Raw genomic sequence first — 15,151 nt, forward strand, 5'->3', positions numbered from 1 at the left:
TGATTCATAAAAGAGGGTTTGTCATGAGTGCAGTACTTATAATGATTCAGAATCATAAAAGGCAGTATAAACACTCCTGCTGTAAGTCTTTTTAATCAACGTCTCTTTTTCTTTCTCATTCAAAGAGCTAGATATTTTTCTATCGTCATTGATTTCAGTTAAGCGTTTTCCTTGCTTGTTTTCGAACGGTCTCCACAGACAGGGATCAAATCGGAAAAAGTTGAAGCATTGCTGGAAATAAAGCAATTCTCTGAAATTAGGGCATTACATATCTCCAAATATGGATTATGTTTTGTTGTATTCTGTTTGTGCAGTCATCACACAAAAGCAGTAAAGCCTCAAAGTCCCAAGCTTTATGAATGGCTACTTTTGATTAAAGGACGCAAGGTGCCAAGATTAGATAGGGTTCTTCTATAAAGTGATCACCTGAATTTATTGCTATTGCCACAGCATGTTTCCATGATAAACCTTATCTGAAACCTTCTTTTCGCAGGCATAATGTTATGCTGGGTTCGGACTGGGGACCAAAAAGAGCTTAGGCTGGTTAAAAATCATTGCATTGGAACCTTTCCAATAGACGCATTGTAGTGCAGAATCTTTTAATTTCCTGCGTCAAAGCAGGTGCTGCATAGATCAGAGGAAGAATACAAGAATGCCTTGATTTTTTGCTAACAGCGATGTGAGTTATTAAGGAAACTCTTTGAGGTCCAACTAATTAACATATTGCAATTGGGTTTAACAAACGTATTGTGTTTTATGGATGTATTCTCCTTTTTAGTTGCCCTCCAAATGTTACAATAGACTGTCCTGAATCACAGGAAAATCAATTACTGTGACAATTTGCATAACCAAATGAGGTTTCATTAGCATACCATCTTTCAGCTACAAATATACTGCATTGCTTCAGCAAAAGATAACATTTCAAAACAAGATTATTATGGTGTGTCATCCCCATTGGCCATAGAGGAGAGAACCAGGGAAAGGTTTTATCTCCTGATTTCTAACCAGTGATTCCTGCTGAAAACTGGAAATGGGGCATGAATGTATGGTTGGCCTTGACTACATTGCCCCAAATGTCAAATAGGCTAGTAGCTCTCACTCTCCAGAAAAAGGTGTCTCAATGAAGTTCGCATGATTTGGCAACAGAACATGGGCTGGAGCTGCCGCCAGGAAGTTAAGTCATTGGGCAGGGGTGCAATCACGGAGAGTGGACGGCAGCAGCCCAGTTCATTTTGTAGGTTCCAGAGATGCACTCATGCCCCTTCGAAATTCACAAAAATAACTTCTCTTCCGTCGCTCATGGATCTGGTTGAAGGCTGCACTGCACAGGCTCCGACTAATTTCTACTTAAAATGGCAATCAGGGTCCTATTTATGTCATAGGACTTCGGTTTCCAAGTTACAAGGGGCCTATTATCTGAAACAGTGGATGCATTGGTGATCATTTTCCAACAGTCCATCGACTCTGGATCAGTTTCTATGGACTGGAGGGCAGCTAATGTAACACCACTTTTTAAAAAAGGACAGAGAGAGAAAGAGGGTAATTATAGACCAGTTAGCCTGTGGTGGGGAAAATATTGGAATCAATTATTAAAGATGAAATAACAGAGCATTTGGAAAGCAGTGACGGGATCGGTCCAAGTCAACATGGATTTATGAAAGGGAAATCATGCTTGACAAATCTACTGGAATTTTTTGAGGATGTAACTAGTAGAGTGGACAAGGGAGAACCAGTAGATGTGGTGTATTTGGACTTTCAAAAGGCTTTTGACAAGGTCCCGCACACGAGATTGGAGTGCAAAATTAAAGCACATGGTATTGGGGGTAATGTACTGACATAGATAGAGAACTAGTTGGCAGACAGGGAGCAAAGAGTCGGAATAAATGGGTCCTTTTCAGAATGGCAGGCAGTGACTAGTGGGGTGCCGCTGGACTCAGTGCTGGGACCCCAGCTATTTACAATATACATTAATGATTTAGATGAAGGAATTGAGTGTAATATCTCCAAGTTTGCAGATGACACTAAACTGGATGGTGGTGTGAGCTGTGAGGAGGATGCTAAGAGGCTGAAGGTGACTTGGACAGGTTAGGCGAGTGGGCAAATGCATGGCAGATGCAGTATAATGTGGATAAATGTGAGGTTATCCACTTTGGTGGCAAAAACACGAAGGCAGAATATTATCTGAAAGGCGGCAGATTAGGAAAAGGGGAGGTGCAACGAGACCTGGGTGTCATGGTACATCAATCATTGAAAGTTGGCATGCAGGTACAACAGACGGTGAAGAAGGCAAATGGTATGTTGGCCTTCATAGCTAGGGGATTTGAGTATAGGAGCAGGGAGTTCTTACTGCAGTTGTACAGGGCCTTGGTGAGGCCTCACCTGGAATATTGTGTTCAATTTTGGTCTCCTAATCTGAGGAAGGACGTTCTTACTATTGAGGGGGTGCAGCGAAGGTTCACTAGACTTATTCCCGGGATGGCTGGACTGACATATGAGGAGAGACTGGATCAACTGGAGTTTATTCACTGGAGTTTAGAAGGATGAGAGGGGATCTCATAGAAACATAAAATTCTGATGGGAGTGGACAGGTTAGATACAGGAAGAATGGTCTCGATGTTGGGGAAGTCCAGAACCAGGGGACACAGTCTAAGGATAAGGGTTAAGCCATTTAGGACTGAGATGAGGAGAAACTTCTTCACTCAAGAGAGTTGTTAACCTGTGGAATTCCCTACCACAGAGAGTTGTTGATGCCAGTTCATTGGATATATTCAAGAGGGAGTTAGATGTGGCCCTTATGGCTAAAGGGATCAAGGTGTATGGAGAGAAAGCAGGAAAAGGGTACTGAGGTGAATGATCAGCCATGATATTATTGAATGGTGGTGCAGGCTCAAAAGGCCGAATGGCCTACTCCTGCACCTATTTTCTATGTTTCTATATTTCTATGTTTTGGACACCCAGAGGTAGGCCCCTTTTAAAATGGCACTACATTCATCCCTGGTGTTCATGGGGCGGTAAGGGTACTGACCCTATTTTGAGGCTGTTGTCAAAATGGACATCAATGTAACTAGCAGAAGAAGAGATTTTGCTTCTCTGGTCTCATAGTTCATAGCATTGTGTATTAAAGTCCTTATGCTTACATTTTTAGTTGTACCATTCCCATATATGTCATACATTCACAGTATACACAGATACTTAGCAGTCAGACTCTTTGTCTGGGCTGTCTGCATTTGTGGCTTACAATTGGATACAAAATTGTCTGAGTAGGAAACAGAGAGTAGTGGTGGACGGTTGTTTTTCAGACCGGAAGAAGGTATACAGTGGTGTTCCCCAGGGGTCGGTACTAGGACCACTGCTTTTTTTGAAATATATTAAAGACCAGGGGCTAGATTTTACACTTTTGTGCTTATCGCCTATAAATGGGCGTTATTTTTGGCGTGGGCGGTAAAAATGGGTTTTCAGATCGCTGGCTTCTCGCCCATTCTCAAAGCACCTAGTCTCCATTTTTTAAATTAGGCATTACCACGAGCGATATAAAATGGGCGGTAGCGTTAAATCGCGCTGACCTTCTGCCATAAAGTGTCACCATCCTTAGCAATGGCATGGCAACGCTCGATTCCCGCGATTCAGGAGGTCAAGGGTCATCATGACATGCGCAGAAGAGGAGACAGCGAGAGGGGGAGCTGAGAGGGACTGAAGGCGTGTGTGGGTGTGGTGTGGCTGCTTTGGGAGGAAGGAGGGAGACTTTAAAGCATCACAGCAAATAGGGTAACAAAAGTTAGCTGTTACCAGCCACATATTTGCCCGAATTTGCCCTATAATGGAGGGAGAGGAGGAGGCATCACAGCACGCTGTGGAGACTGATGCTGGAGAGAGCAGTGAGGTGGGAGAGGAGCACATTGGAGGGCGCAAAAGAGCCAGGAGGTTCTCGGATGAGGCAAATGCCTCCCTCCTGCAGGGGGTCGAGTCACGCTGGGGTGATTTGACACAGGGAGGGCGTGGGAAGCCCACCCCAAAGGCCTACCAAAAGATATGGACTGAGATAGCAGAGGTGGTCTCGTCGGCGACCAACGAGGTGCGTGAGGGCAATCAATGTCGCAAACTATGGAACGACCTTGTGGGATCTGCAAGAGTAAGTATTACATTGATTTACATGTACTTATGTATTTATATAATTTGATTTGTAACAGTCATGATCAGCAGATGTGAGGTCTTGCACTTTTACCGGGAATGTTTTACTCAAAGCCTGCGGTCACACTGTACGTCGTTAAGTAAAGAATGATAATTATCATAATAATCTTGATTACATCTGTCGCTTATGTGTTGTATCAGCCTCTGTGACAGTACCTAGAAATTATATCACGCAATGATCTCATGCCAAGTCGTCCTGTCACCTTTCACAGAAGAAGCTATTGACGATGAGGTCCGTGCAGAGGCGAATGGGTGGGGGGCTACCAGTCCCCAGCGACATCACTGAGATGGAGGAGCATGTGCTCGCACGCGTGGGGAAGCACTCCCGGACAGCCATGTACGCATCTGCAGACCCTGAAGTGATGCCACGTGAGTAAAGCTTACACCATTGCGTGATGTAATGTCAATAGATGCCACATCCACTCATATTCGAACAATCATATATGACAGATGATTTCTAAAATTGTCATCGAAATAATGCTGGCCTAATGATAATCATTGCAATGCAAATGTGTTGATGGTCATGAAATGAGATGTCTGTGATGATTTTGAAAGCGATGGTGCTTTTGTCGTGCATATGTTGGGTGTAGCGCTGGACTCACCTTGTGACCCTAGCACCCCCTCTCCTCTAATAACCTCATTTGTGTTTTGCAGCTCAGCCAGCAGCGTGACCCAAGGCAAGACCATAGAGGCCAGAAGGTGGGGGCGTGGGGCCCGACTCTCCAGAAGATCCTACATCTCGTGCTGAGGAGCTCCGATTCTCGCCTGTCAATCCGCTGGGTCTATTCTCCACGGATGAGAACGCCGATTTCAAGGAATCACCACACTCCCGAAGCCATTCCATCCCAAGGCCATCTAGTGGTCCTCCGGTCATTCCCGCCTCCACTCTGGAGGTACCGGCTCCAAGCACCTTGCCGCAGGGCACCCCATTTGTCCCCAGGATGGCGCTGACCCCGTGGAGGCCTCTTGGAAGCGGCAGGTCTGGTCCACGAGCGCCACATGATTGCAGAGAGATGGTACAGTTGTCCAGGAGGACTGTAGTCATTGGTGACTAACTCATCGATGCATTGAGGGGCATATCTCGACAGCTGGCCACCATGACTGAGTACATTTCGTGGATGGCGGAGGCCCTGGATGCGATAGCCAGGAACACTGCTGGCACAGGCCTCCCAGTGGTCCCAGAGCGCGGCACTCCACCCCTTGGTTCCGCACCACCACTGTGAACGACAGATGAGAGCAAGGACCAAGATCCTGCTTCTGCATCAGAGAATGTTGCCCCCTTGGCATCGACCTGCTCCCATATCCATGCAACGACCGCCTGTATTGTATAGGGTTAATCACATAGGGTTCATTATGATATTCTGACATTTACAGTGTGTTTTATCTTCATGTCTCGTGGAATGTTGTTGATGCAGAGAGAGAGAGAGAGAGAGACCTTGATGCGCACACCATCTTGTTTATGGGACGGTCGGCGCCTTGAGGTCTCATGCTTTGTGGAAGAACAGCTGGGGCCTTACAGATTAGGAGTTAGCCATAAGCCACATGCACCCATGTTTGTTCAATAGTATAAAGGAACGGAACTGTCCAGTAGCTCTTTGAACTTCACCTTGGACCGTGATTCGCGAGCGGTGCCGTGAGCCCCAAGGCTCCTGACCAGCCGTCGTTGCGGCGTTCCCGACGGGCCGAACGCTGTGAGCTTTGTTGCATCTTATCATACTTCTCTTTTCTTCGTAAACTGTATTATGTTTCTTTTCTCTCAGTAAACGGTGTTTTATCTTTACTTAATTTGCCTTGTCTCAATTAACATTCATCCTGATCCCGAACCTGGGTCTATTATTATCGATCCAAAACATTTTGGCGTCATGAACAGGATCTGGTAAAATGTTTAAGATAAAAGACAAGAAGCAGTCTCCTCCTGTGAGAGAGAAGTATAGAATACCAGGGTGGAGCAAGAGGGATGAGGGTTTTGGCTCTCTTGCCAATGTGCTAGCCCGGTTTGGACCCCCGCAACATTGGGATACGCCGTTATTGGAACAGAACAAAGATAGAACCATATCCCACGAGGTACTCTCTCTCCTGGAGGAAGCGGGATTCCCACAGGAGAAAAATAGTCCCCCACAAATGGGATGGATTTTGTTGACAGCATTAAGGGCGATGTGTAAACAACTTCAGGAAAGTGAGGCAGGAAACCTACAGCTAAAAGCAGCTGTTAAGATTTTGGAAAGTCAAAACTCGACTCTGACTGAAGCGGTCCGCACTGCACAAGAACGGGCGGACAAGGTCAATGAACAATCAGAAACTTTAATATAATATAGTACAAAATAAAAAGAAAGCCAAACGATGGAAATTACAGATGGTTTTGAAATATATCCTTTGTACTGCACTGATTTGCTGCTGCATGTGGTATGGGCTTGCTTAATAGTTCGGAAGGACATTAGCTTGGATGATGTGGAATCTATATGGGTAGAGCTGCAGAATACCAAAGGACAAATAACGTTAGTGGGAGTTGTGTACAGACCTCCAAACAGTAGTAGTGATGTTGGGGAGGGCATCAAACATGAAATTAGGGATGCGTGCAATAAAGGTGCAGCAGTTATAATGGGTGACTTTAATATGCACATAGATTGGGTTAACCAAACTGGAAGCAATACGGTAGAGGAGAATTTTCCTGGAGTGCATAAGGGATGGTTTTTTAGACCAATATGTCGAGGAACCAACTAGGGGGGAGGCCATCTTAGACTGGGTGTTGTGTAATGAGAGAGGATTAATTAGCAATCTCTTTGTGCGAGGCCCCTTGGGGAAGAGTGACCATAATATGGTGGAATTCTGCATTAGGATGGAGAATGAAATAGTTAATTCAGAGACCATGGTCCAGAACTTAAAGAAGGGTAACTTTGAAGGTATGAGGCGTGAATTGGCTAGGATAGATTGGCGACTGATACTGAAGGGGTTGACTGTGAATGGGCAATGGCAGACATTTAGAGACCGCATGGATGAACTACAACAATTGTACATTCCTGTCTGTCGTAAAAATAAAAAAGGGAAGGTGGCTCAACCGTGGCTATCAAGGGAAATCAGGGATAGCATTAAAGCCAAGGAAGTGGCATACAAATTGGCCAGAAATAGCAGCGAACCCGGGGATTGGGAGAAATTTAGAACTCAGCAGAGGAGGACAAAGGGTTTGATTAGGGCAGGGAAAATGGAGTACGAGAAGAAACTTGCAGGGAACATTAAGACGGATTGCAAAAGTTTCTATAGATATGTAAAGAGAAAAAGGTTAGTAAAGACAAACGTAGGTCCCCTGCAGTCAGAATCAGGGGAAGTCATAACGGGGAACAAAGAAATGGCGGACCAATTGAACAAGTACTTTGGTTCGGTATTCACTGAGGAGGACACAAACAACCTTCTGGATATAAAAGGGGTCGGAGGGTCTAGTAAGGAGGAGGAACTGAGGGAAATCCTTATTAGTCGGGAAATTGTGTTGGGGAAATTGATGGGATTGAAGGCCGATAAATCCCCAGGGCCTGATGGACTGCATCCCAGAGTACTTAAGGAGGTGGCCTTGGAAATAGTGGATGCATTGACAGTCATTTTCCAACATTCCATTGACTCTGGATCAGTTCCTATGGAGTGGCGGGTAGCCAATGTAACCCCACTTTTTAAAAAAGGAGGGAGAGAGAAAACAGGGAATTACAGACCGGTCAGCCTGACATCGGTAGTGGGTAAAATGATGGAATCAATTATTAAGGATGTCATAGCAGTGCATTTGGAAAGAGGTAATATGATAGGTCCAAGTCAGCATGGATTTGTGAAAGGGAAATCATGCTTGACAAATCTTCTGGAATTTTTTGAGGATGTTTCCAGTAGAGTGGACAAGGGAGAACCAGTTGATGTGGTATATTTGGACTTTCAGAAGGCTTTCGACAAGGTCCCACACAAGAGATTAATGTGCAAAGTTAAAGCACATGGGATTGGGGGTAGTGTGCTGACATGGATTGAGAACTGGTTGTCAGACAGGAAGCAAAGAGTAGGAGTAAATGGGGACTTTTCAGAATGGCAGGCAGTGACTAGTGGGGTACCGCAAGGTTCTGTGCTGGGGCCCCAGCTGTTTACACTGTACATTAATGATTTAGATGAGGGGATTAAATGTAGTATCTCCAAATTTGCGGATGACACTAAGTTGGGTGGCAGTGTGAGCTGCAAGGAGGATTCTATGATGCTGCAGAGCGACTTGGATAGGTTAGGTGAGTGGGCAAATGCATGGCAGATGAAGTATAATGTGGATAAATGTGAGGTTATCCACTTTGGTGGTAAAAACAGAGAGACAGACTATTATCTGAATGGTGACAGATTAGGAAAAGGGGAGGTGCAAAGAGACCTGGGTGTCATGGTACATCAGTCATTGAAGGTTGGCATGCAGGTACAGCAGGCGGTTAAGAAAGCAAATGGCATGTTGGCCTTCATAGCGAGGGGATTTGAGTACAAGGGCAGGGAGGTGTTGCTACAATTGTACAGGGCCTTGGTGAGGCCACACCTGGAGTATTGTGTACAGTTTTGGTCTCCTAACCTGAGGAAGGACATTCTTGCTATTGAGGGAGTGCAGCGAAGGTTCACCAGACTGATTCCCAGGATGGCGGGACTGACCTATCAAGAAAGACTGGATCAACTGGGCTTGTATTCACTGGAGTTCAGAAGAATGAGAGGGGACCTCATAGAAACGTTTAAAATTCTGACGGGGTTCGACAGGTTAGATGCAGGAAGAATGTTCCCAATGTTGGGGAAGTCCAGAACCAGGGGACACAGTCTAAGGATAAGGGGGAAGCCATTTAGGACCGAGATGAGGAGGAATTTCTTCACCCAGAGAGTGGTGAACCTGTGGAATTCTCTACCACAGAAAGTAGTTGAGGCCAATTCACTAAATATATTCAAAAAGGAGTTAGATGAAGTCCTTACTACTAGGGGAATCAAGGGGTATGGTGAGAAAGCAGGAATGGGGTACTGAAGTTGCATGTTCAGCCATGAACTCATTGAATGGCGGTGCAGGCTAGAAGGGCCGAATGGCCTACTCCTGCACCTATTTTCTATGTTTCTATGTTTCTACCCCAGTGAGTGTTTAAAAGCCAATGGAAAATAATGTGGGGAATGTATACAAGCTGGAATAAATTGTGAGTGGTGCACCAAAAATATCTGGTACTCCTCTGACTCAGAATATGAGTGGACAGATGGAGAGGTGGGGGGAACGGGAGGAAACTAAAGACCCTCCCCCATACGCTTCGAGCACAGAAGCTAGACCCCTTATTACAAATAAGACAAAACAGCAAGATGGGGAACAGCCAGTAACCACTAGAGGGGTGCGTGAATTCACCACTAGTGAGTTACAAGAAATAGGGTCTCGATTTCGCCAAAAACCCGGGGAATCATTGTCAGAATGGCTATACCCGGATTTGGGACCAGGGAGTATCTGGCGTAATACTTAACCCCAAAGAGTTAACAAAAATAGGGACTATGACTATGGACCACCATATCACAGCAGTGCTACGGAATATCCAGGGCACAGGTTCACTATGGGACATGGTTACTTTAGGGGTCTGGCAAAAATATCCCTCTGCCGTTGATTGGGAAGGGGAGGTAAAACCTTGGAATACTATGGCAGAGGGTGCGATACAGTTGCGCAACATGGCAACACAGGGAGGATTATATCTCCAACCATATGGGGGGCCAGATCAGGAGCTCTTTACGGCAGGAATGCGGAGCAGGCTGATGAAGCGTGGCCCTCCAATGATGAGGGGTGCGCTACTCGCATTATTGGGACCAGCCCAAGGGCAGCGGGTGGGGCACGCTTGCCTATTGTTAGAACAGTTAGAGGATGCAGAAGATAGTGTGCGAGAGTCGAGAACGGCTAATGTAGAGGGGGATCAGGACCAGTGACAAGGTTCGACCTCTGGGAAAGGTACAGGGTTTACTGAAGGTAGGGGTCCCCAAGGAAAAAATTGATGGAATCCCAACAGGAGCGATGTATTCTATGTGGAAGCAACACTGCGTCCCGGGAACAGGGAAGGGTGAAAGGAGGGAGGTAAGGAAGACTAAGTCGGATAGCAATAAGTCTGCGGATGCGGAGAAACAACCTTCCGCTAGCCTATACCCCAACATAGAAGAGCTGTGGAAGGCTAGTAAACCCCTCGACTAGGGGTGTGGCCGGGATCCGGGAGTAGCCCTCATTAGAACCACATCAACCCAAGCTCCCGGGATCTGAGGCCACACATTCCGATTACGATACATTGGCCGGGGGGGAACATACAAAGAGATGTTGCTTTACTCGACACAGGGGCAGAAGTTACTATTATCCATGGAAATCCTAGAAAACACATAGGGACCCGTATGATGATTAATGGGTTCGGAAGGGCAGAAACGCCCGCATCCGAACAACTATCAGAATGGCGTTGGGAAATGTGCCTCTGCGCTGGGTAACGGTCTTACATAAGAACATAAGAATTAGGAACAGGAGTAGGCCATCTAGCCCCTCGAGCCTGCTCCGCCATTCAACAAGATCATGGCTAATCTGGCCGTGGACTCAGCTCCACTTACCCGCCCGCTCCCCATAACCCTTAATTCCCTTATTGGTTAAAAATCTATCTATCTGTGATTTGAATACATTCAATGAGCTAGCCTCAACTGCTTCCTTAGGCAGAGAATTCCACAGATTCACAACCCTCTTGGAGAAGAAATTCCTTCTCAACTCGGTTTTAAATTGGCTCCCCCGTATTTTGAGGTTGTGCCCCCTAGTTCTAGTCTCCCCGACCAGTGGAAACAACCTCTCTGCCTCTATCTTGTCTATCCCTTTCATTATTTTAAATGTTTCTACAAGATCACCCCTCATCCTTCTGAACTCCAACGAGTAAAGACCCAGTCTACTCAATCTATCATCATAAGGTAACCCCTTCATCTCCGGAATCAGCCTAGTGAATCGTCTCTGCACCCCCTCCAAAGCTAGTATATCCTTCCTTAAGTAAGGTGACCAAAACTGCATGCAGTACTCCAGTTGTGGCCTCACCAATACCCTGTACAGTTGCAGCAGGACCTCCCTGCCTTTGTACTCCATCCCTCTCACAATGAAGGCCAACATTCCATTCGCCTTCCTGATTACCTGCTGCACCTGCAAACTAACTTTTTGGGATTCATGCACAAGGACCCCAGGTCCCTCTGCACCGCAGCATGTTGTAATTTCTCCCCATTCAAATAATATTCCCTATTACTGTTTATTTTTCCAAGGTGGATGACCTCACATTTTCCGACATTGTATTCCATCTGCCAAACCTTAGCCCATTCGCTTAACCTATCTACATCTCTTTGCAGCCTCTCTGTGTCTCTACACAACCCGCTTTCCCACTAATCTTAGTGTCATCTGCAAATTTTGTTACACTACACTCTGTTCCCTCTTCCAGGTCATCTATGTATATTGTAAACAGTTGTGGTCCCAGCACCGATCCCTGTGGCACACCACTAACCACCGATTTCCAACCCGAAAAGGACCCATTTATCCCGACTCTCTGCTTTCTGTTAGCCAGCCAATTCTCTATCCATGCTAATACATTTCCTCTGACTCTAGGTACCTTTACCTTCTGCAGTAACCTTTTGTGTGGCACTTTATCGAATGCCTTTTGGAAATCTAAATACACCACATCCATCGGTACACCTCTATCCACCATGCTCGTTATATCCTCAAAGAATTCCAGTAAATTAGTTAAACATGGTCTTAATATCGGTAGTAAAGGAACATATTATTGGGATGGACTTTTAAAGGGAACCACACACAACACCTCGTTCGGGCGATTCTCATTCGGGATACGGGCGATCACTGTGATTGCAGGGGAAGCAAAGTGGGAACCAGTGGTAATACACGACCATTGCGTATAGTGACTATGAAACAGTAACGGATACCTGGGGGACACAAAGAAATAGGGAAACCATACAAGGGCTCTTGGAGGCGGGTATCATTAGACATACGGTGTACCCCTACAATAGCCCTGTTTGGCCTGTGCAGAAACCCGACAAAAGTTGGAGGATGACTGTGGACTACCGACAACTGAACACATTTTCTCCTCCCCTGGCAACCGCTGTCCCAGATGTAGTAACTATAACAGAGCGGCTGTCTGAAGAAGGTGCGGAGTGGTATGCGGTAATCGTCCTGGCCAATGCCTTTTCTCCATTCCAATAGCGGAAGAATCCCAGGACCAGTTTGCATTCACTTGGGAAGGGAGGCAATACACGTTTAAACGCCTACCTCAGGGTTACCTACATAGCCCTATCCTATGCCACAGATTGGTGGCCCGGTACCTGGACATGTGCACTTTGGCTCCTAATGTCTCACTGGCACACTACATCGATGATGTACTAATAAGGGGTCCCACCGAGGCAGTGGTGTCAGAAGCCCTAGCTACTTTAGTCCAGCACATGCGAGACAAGGGCTGGGAGATAAATCCGAAGAAGGTGCAGGGCCCTAGCCAGACTGTCCAGTTTCTGGGGATCCAATGGTCTCGGGGTGAGCGCATCATACCCGAGCCTGTGAAGAATAAAATTCAAGAAATGGCCACCCTCACGAATAAAATTGAGACACAACGGTTTGTGGGACTACTGGGTTACTGGAGGAGACACATACCTCACCTCACAATGTTATTAAAACTGCTGTATGCCGTAACACGAAAAAAGGCCCACTTCAAGTGGGGAAAGGAACAGCAGGTGGCTTTTGATGCAGCCAAAGAAGCTGTAGCTCAAGCTTTACCCCTAGCCCCGCGAGTGCCTGGACAGCCTTTTGAGCTACAGGTATCCGTTACCAATGATACTGCAGTATGGAGTTTGTGGCAGGTTCAACATGGCACTCGTATTGACAGATGCTGCTACTCGTTACGCTCCATTTGAGAAACAATTCTTAGCATGTTATTGGGCCCTAACAGAAAAAGAAGGACAGGCAGGGGACGACAAAGTCAGTTTAAGACCAGACCGACCCATATTATCCTGGGTTCTCTCAGAAAATGAGACACACAAGGTCGGGCGAGCGCAGCAAAGCTCCATAGTGCGCTGGAAATGGTATATCGCAGACAGAGCAAGTAAAGTAAAAGAAGGAATCACTCGACTACATGAGAATGTGGCTGAATACCCACAAACAGCTGAGAGTGAACTTACGCAGTCGTCAGTCAGTTTAACCCAAGAGTCACTGATCCCCTGGGGCGTGTCTTTTGAACAGTTAACACCTGAAGAACGTAGCCATGCCTGATTCACAGATGGCTCAGTGGTCTGGCGAAACGGCCTTCAGCGATGGCGAGCCGCTGCCTTCAATCCAAAAACCCAGACAATTGTGCATGATGAGGGCGTTGGAGGCTCCAGCCAGCTAGCAGAACTAGCAGCTGTAGTCCTTGCGTTAGAAGAGGAACAGCAACAAGTACACATATATACTGACTCATGGGCAGTAGCCAATGTCATGGCGAGCTGGATGCGAAACTGGCATGAACATAACTGGCAAATAACTGGGAAAGACTTGTGGGGAAAGCACCTATGGGAACAAATATGGTCCAAAGCCCAGTAGATGAAAATAACTGTATATCATGTGCATGCTCACATGAAAAACACTTCAAAGATCTCTGAACATAATAACACCGTTGATAATAAACCCAGGTACGGGCTGTCAAAGAGGCGGAAGAGGAAGAATATGGCATAGGCAAATGGGCCCACCACAAATCTGGACATTTGGGCATTCAGGGTACGATACAATGGGCACGAAATAGGGGGATCCATTTGACTATGGACGGTGTTAAACAGATCATAAACACCTGTGAAATTTGTCAAAGGGTGAAGCATTTTCCCCTACAACGACAACCCGGTGCCCATATTAAGAGAGGGACTCAACCAGCACAAATATGGCAAGTTGATTATGTAGGACTGTTACCATTGCAACAACGGTTCCAATATTTGCTCACTGCTGTTGATACCTATTCTGGACTTTTGATAGCTTATCCAGTGACTAAAGTGAATCAACAAAGTACGATTAAAGGACTGGAGAATTTAATCACATACTACGGTGAGCCAACAGAAGTACAGTCCGATAATGGGTCGCACTTCACAGGTCAAACAGTGCAACAGTAGGCGGTAGACAACGGGATCTATTGGATGTTTCACATACCTTACTATCCGCAAGCTGCAGGGTTAATAGAACGCATGAATGGACTACTTAAGCAACAGATTAAAATATTAACTCCCACTAACACATTGCAAGGGTGGTTAAAGGTCTTACCATAAGCAGTGCGCAATCTGAATCACCGACCATTGCGGGGGGGAACTCCCATAAGCCACATGTTAGACAAAGTTAGTGTCCCGACTATTGAAAAAGAAAATCAGACTCAGGACACAGTTTGTGAAGAAGGAAAAGTATGGGTGCAGTACCCCCAGAAACCCTTACAAGCAGGGGAAATCTTAGCGAAAGGAGAAGGAAACACTTATTGGTTGCTCCTGACTGGTCAAGATATTCCTCTCTGTGTTGACAAGGGTAAATTGACTAAACGGGGCTGAATTAATATACTTATGCTTCCTTCCACAGGAATTCTGCCCAAAATGGCAACTTACCAACTCGTGCTGTCCAGTCTTTGTGTCTCGTTATCTGTGACTGTGCTACTTCCATCCTCAAACACAGCATGGGATGGCCGTATAGGGTGGCGGCTAGCTAACACTGATCGTACGCAAGACAATTTTACCTGTCCTTCCGGGCAAGCCTGCACTATAGGACACTGGAGTGTCACTTGTAACGCATATGGGTACTGGGAAGGTCCAGGACAGGTGCTATGGATCATTTGCAACAACTACACTCTACATGTACACCTGTGCTTACATCCCCATCCATATTAAATCTCACACTACAAGTCCGGTATGCGGACAAGCCGTCTGACACTTGTAATATAACAACAATTAAAGCAAA

The 15,151-nt window shown here is 46.0% G+C and overlaps 1 pseudogene; it reads left to right on the forward strand.

The window, feature by feature from the left end:
* LOC139271011 (uncharacterized) overlaps positions 1-15,151 on the forward strand; it is an 88,204-nt pseudogene that overhangs the window by 25,131 nt on the left and 47,922 nt on the right.

This window comes from Pristiophorus japonicus, chromosome 1, assembly GCF_044704955.1.
Source record: "Pristiophorus japonicus isolate sPriJap1 chromosome 1, sPriJap1.hap1, whole genome shotgun sequence".
In the NCBI taxonomy this organism is placed as follows: domain Eukaryota; kingdom Metazoa; phylum Chordata; class Chondrichthyes; family Pristiophoridae; genus Pristiophorus; species Pristiophorus japonicus.